The sequence below is a fragment of the Sceloporus occidentalis genome, unplaced genomic scaffold (genome assembly GCF_023333645.1).
Source record: "Sceloporus occidentalis isolate IW3139 unplaced genomic scaffold, rSceOcc1.0.p SCAF_4, whole genome shotgun sequence".
NCBI classification, from domain to species: Eukaryota; Metazoa; Chordata; class Lepidosauria; order Squamata; family Phrynosomatidae; genus Sceloporus; species Sceloporus occidentalis.
The window spans coordinates 83,386,748-83,392,747 of NW_028316984.1; positions in this window are offsets into that span (position 1 = coordinate 83,386,748).

A 6,000-nucleotide genomic window follows, 5' to 3' on the forward strand; every position below is an offset into this window, starting at 1 on the left:
AGCACTTAAATTGAATCAAAGCACTATAAAGGTGTACTGTGAATGTATCCCTAATCACTGTACCTTCAATACTGTTAGATTAGCCTCATTGTGAGAACCAGTGAGGTATAGTACTTTGAGCATTGGATTAGGACTCTTGAAACCAGGGTTCAAATCCCTTTTCAGCCTTGTAAATCCATTGGGGTCCAAACCACACTGCAAAAATAATCCAGTTTTAGACCGCTTTAACTGCCCTGGCTCAGTGCTAGGGAATCCTGGGAATTGTAGCTTATTGTGGCACCAGAGCTCTCTGACAGAGAAGGCTAAATGTCTTACAAAACTAGTTTCTAGAATTCCCTAGCATTGAGCCAGGGCAGTTAAAGCAGTTTCAAACTGGATTATTTCTGCAGTGTGATTTGGATCTCAGTGATCTTGGGCAAGTCACACTCTCTCAAGCCTCAGAGGAGGGCAATGGCAAACCCCTTCTGAAGAAACTTGCCAAGAAAACCCTATGATAGGTTCAAACCGCCTTTGGGTTGCCATAAGTTAGAAACAACTTGAAGGGACACAACATCAACATCCTCATAACACAAGCTGTACTAAGCTAACCCCTTGCACTTAGGCTGCTATCCTTCAAAACCTAGGAAAAAATAATTTTGTGAAATAGCTGCAAGGCTACAAAACAGGAGGGTAACATTATCCTCTTGCCAACTTTGGCTGTTTAGTCAAAAGAGCAGCATGGATGAAGATGCTATGGCTGTGAACCTCCCTACAGGTAAACGAAGCACACACCCCTTGATTCTTGGCAAACACTATGTGCTTTTCCAGTAAATAGCTTGTGTAAGCTTGGCTGAAAAAAACACAAGAGCCTCGGGAATTTTACATTCCAGATTGCTTCCAGAGATGCAAAATGGAATTTGCTACAGCTTTCAATTGCAAATTTCTACAGACACTCTCTGGAGTACAGTACTCTGTTCCTCACCTTTTCAAGCACAAAAGAAGGAAATGGACTCTCCCTGCCAGGCCTCAGCAAAACAATTCAGTGGTTATTAAATTATCCCAAAGCAGAAAATGCTGTCTGACTCACAGGTGATTGGAAGATGGGTCTCCAAAGATTACCCAAAGCCATTTTAATGGATGGTAAAGGAAGAGTAATCTGCACTAATTGGATCATGGCTGAATCCCCTAGCTCAAATTGGCTGTCCTGGCAGGAAAAAAGCTTCAAGCTGCTTTAAGAGTAGCAGAGCTAGAAAGATTACTCTCATCCCAATTCCAACCCAACAATTAAATCTACAAAAGGCAATGGGCTGAAGGGGTAAAGGTAAGGAATGAGAAGGGAAACTGAATGTTTTCTTGTTGTTTTTTTTGCAAAAAAGGACCAAGATCTACCACAGCCATACAATTACAGGGAATGGATCCTGGGAATGATGACCATCCTTTGACACACAGACTATGGCCCTGTGCAGAACGGCCATTAAGGCCAGCCTGGAGGCAGAGTCGGGGTGTCATATCCACATGACACATGCCCCAACTCTGCCCCCAGGGTGTCATGATGCCGCACACCAGTCCACACAGTGCATGGCATCACAGCACTCCTCTGGCACTGTGTTCATACGACGCAGCACCAAAGGAGTGCCTTCAAGCCACAACACTTTTTGCGGCTTTTTGCAGCCTTTTGCACCCTGGAAAGGTTGGATTGGGGCTGTGGCTTTTGGTTACCAGGGCTCCGATCTGGCATACCTGAAGGCAGCTGCAGGCCACCCCTTAGAGCCGGTCTACACAGCCCCTATGTGATTAAAACAGGACAACATTAAAGGTTGATGGTTAAATAGTGGCAAATGTGTATAACATGTGTATGTGAGGGCAACTATCTCCCTACTCCACTCCCACTGACTGTAACTTAATGGGCTGGAGAAAAACAAAAGACACATCCCAGCTCAAAAGATCTCTTATTTATGTATGCTCTCAAGGTATCCTTCAGGGATCTGTTTTGAATCAACCTTCACAAATTTCTGAAGCAGAAACTCCTTAAGCATTTGGCCCAGTAAATGATTTAGGAGTTCCTGATGTAGAAATGTCCAAAGTTTGATTCTAAGTAGCCCCCAAAGAAGATCTTGAGAGGATAAATAAGCAAAACTCATCTGGCTTTTTTCACTAACTGACCATCTTTTGAGCATCTTGAGATGTGTCTTGGCATTTTAGTTCTGTGGACTCCATGGGATGGAGCCCAACATTCATTTCTTTTACTGGCCTGCAGCTCTTCTTTTGCCCACCCCATGTTTGTTGCCAAGCAAATTATCACTTCCAGCGTAACAGATGACCTGCAACACTCAGGATAACAGAAGTTCTGAGTTCTACATGCATTATTCCAGGTCACATTTGCTCTTCAAAATCTCCCTCACCTGCACAGTCCTACTTCTCTTTCTGCATCACTGGGAGTTCTCTGTTTAAACACACTGAACTAACACCATCACATTTCATCTGGTGCTGACTGTCACACAGGATGTCAATTTTTAAAGGTTATTATATTTCTATATTTAAAGAAAGACACAAACATGATTCTCAGCTTCTTTTGTAATGGGAAGAAAGGGCACAGTAATTTAACTCAATGAATTTGAATTCAGACATTTTGGAATATTGAATAAAATATGGAAAGATAGAGTCATAAGACAGCAACAGGTAAATCTATTTTAACTGCAATTAATGGCACATAAAAGACTAGCTGCAGGTTCAGGTAACTGATTTATTTATATCCCACATTTTTCCCAGTTGAAGACTCAAGTCCACTTACAACATATAAAAAAGATAAAAATTCAAATATAAAATTAAAAAAGCAATTAAACGATCAAAAACAAAACCAATTAAAACATGAACAACAACAACAGCAAAAGCACAACAAATGACAGATAGAACTTCCAGGACATTGTACAAGGCCCATCCCACCTAACAATATAAGTCCTGAAATGCCTGTCGAAACAGGAAAGAGAGTAGGGAAGGTGTCACCCTAGGAAGTTTCAAAGCCTGGGGGCAGCTACTGAGAAGGCCCTCTCCTATGTTCCCACCAGATGTTCCTGTGAGGATGGTGGGACAGAGAACAGGGCCTCCCCAGAAGATCTCAAAACAGGTTCACAAGGAGAATGTTGTTGTTGTGGTGTCCCTTCAAGTCATTTCTGACTTATGGAGATGCTAGGGCAAATTTATGGGGTTTTCTTGGCAAGTTTCTTTGGGGGGTGGGGGTTGCCATTGCCGTCCTCTGAAGCTGAAAGAATGTGACTTGCCTAAGGTCACTCAGTGGGTTTGCATGGCTGAAAAGGGATTTGAAGCCTAGTCTCCAAAGTTGTAGTCCAACACTCAAACCACTACTCCAACTGGCTCTCAGAATATTCTCAGATGGGAGAATACGGTCCTTCAAATAAGGCTTTATAGGTCAAAACCAGCACTTTGAATTGGGCATAGAAACAGAGCTGTATCCAACAGAGCTGTTGCGATGGGGTGTTGTGTGCTCCATGTAGCCAGCTCCAGTTAGAAACCTTGGTGTAGGTTTTTGGATCAATTCAAATTTCTGAATCCTCTTCAAAGGTAGTGTTTTACAGCAATCCAACCAGGATGTATCTAAGGCATGTATCACAGCTGTGATTCAAACCTTATTTGTAACTGTGCACCGAAACCTCAACTTCTGGGCTTACGGTTGAACCCAGGACTGTGAAACTGCATCTTCAGGGGAAGTGTAATGCCATCAAGCAGAGGTTGAATCCCTATTCCCTGATCTGCCTTTCTACTGACCAAGAGTATCTCTGTCCTGCCTGGATTAAGTTTCAATTTGTTCACCCTCATCTAGTTCATTACTGATGACAGGCACTGATTTAGCACAGAAACAGCTTTCTTGGATTGTGGCGGAAAGGAACAGTGTAGTTGGAGATCATCCACATACTAATGGCATCAGCCCCCAAAACTCTATAGACAAGCTCTTCCAGATTTCAGGTATAGAATAGCATGGTGGACAGAACTGAACACTGAGGGAGCCCACAGACCAACAGCCAAGGGTTATAACAGGTCCTCTAACACCACCGTCTGGGTTCATCCTTCCAGAAAAGAATGAAGCCACAGTAAAACAGGGCCCCCAACTCCCTTCTCAGCAAGACAGCCCAAGAGGTTACCATGGTTGATGCTGAGAGGTCCAGCAGAACCAACAGAAACACACTCCTTATCTAGTTCTTGGTGCAGGTCATGTATCAAGGCAACCCAAAGTATCTCTGTCCCACAGCCAGCCCTGAAATGGATTTAGATAATCAGCCTCATCCAGAAACCCCAGGAAGTGGGAGGCCACCACATATTCCAGAATATTACCTAAAAATGGAATATTAGAGACTGGCCCATAATTATCCAAAATGTTGGGACCCAAGCAGGCTTTTTAGTAATGGTTTTAGAGCTTCCTCCTTCAGGCAAGCTGGACCTCTACCTTATTTTAGGAAGACCCTCAGTATACGCTCTACCCAGCCAGTTCTGCTCTAAACTAAAATTGCTTTGAGCTGCATCCAGTTTTGTCTTTCCATTCACAGGACAGAGTGAAAGCCAGTGGAAGTTCTCGCTAGAGGAAACCGGTCATTTCCCCATTTTCCCCCACAGAACATATGTACATACGAACACACATCATTTCCCATGATGCTGTGAAAGTTCCCTTCAGTTTTCCAAAGCAGACTTGTGGAAAAATGGGAACTTCCAAGGAAGAAGGAACAAAATAATTCCACTGAACCTGCCTTAGTGTAGCAGGAGCCTCCTGCTCATGGGAATCCAACCTTATGTGAAGGTAAAAGTAAAGGTTTTCCCTTGACATGCATGTCTAGTCGTAACTGACTGTAGGGGTGGTACTAAGCCTAAGAGCCAGTGTTGTCCAGTGGTCATGTGGCCAGCATGACTGCACCAAACACTGTTTACCTTCCCAACAAAATATTTATCTACTTGCATTTGCATGCTTTCAAACTCCTAAGCTGGCAGAAGCTTGAACTAGTGACGGACGCTCACCCTATCATTGGGCCTCGAACTGTCAACCTTCAAACCTTACGATCGTCAGAATTGGTGCCTTAACCACTAAGCCACCGCATCCCTCCAACTTTATGTGCCTGAGCATATGAACATATTGGTTTTTTAAAAAACCTGCACAATGCAGACAGGTATGGGAATCACAATTTCCAGCTTTTCTATGCTAACTAGGAATGATGTGATCTGAAGGCCAAAAAATCTCAAAGGCCAATCCTGCCTACCATTCATCTAGACAGTCTCAAGTTACCACAAGAATTCGGGATTCGCATGCCTGATGCAGATGCTGAACTCTGAAGGAACCTTATATTGGAATTAAAATCCCTGCTTGATATTGAAAATAACAGATTACATATTCTTCTGAAGACAAGTATCCCTGAGCTAGAGCAGGGTGGGGGAAGTGAGGCCTGCAATGATATGCATACCTGTAAGGTGATACTTACAATGATATATACGCATAAGTCTACATTTTGGTTTGCCTAAACCTATTCGGCACTTATATGCTGATTTTGGCTATTAAATTGATAGGAGTATGATCACGCAGGCAACTGCCTCACTACAATGACTTAAAGCAACAGCTGTCCAACTATAGCTTTTGTAGCCACTGAAGAGCAGCTCAAAAGCTGGGGCCAGTGGGAATCACATGCATCTAAATGCTTCTAAGCAGTATTTTAAATCCTCCATTTTAAAGGCTTTGCTCTGGTTTGAGTAGCAGCAGTTAATGGTTCAAGGATCCATCCTAGTTGCGAGGGGGGGGGGGGCTATATGATGGCTCCCTGAGTAGTGCTCTCATAAATAGTAATAGAACTAGTAAGGTCATTAGGAACTCAAATGGTATCACTAGAAAAGCTAATGTGGATTCAACTGCTGTACAAGAGATAAAATATCTGCCCAAGGAGAATTTAAAGAGCAGGTTGTTAAACCCTGCTAGACATATAAGGGAAAGACAGGTATTGAAGGTTACTGTCAGGGAGAAAAACAGCA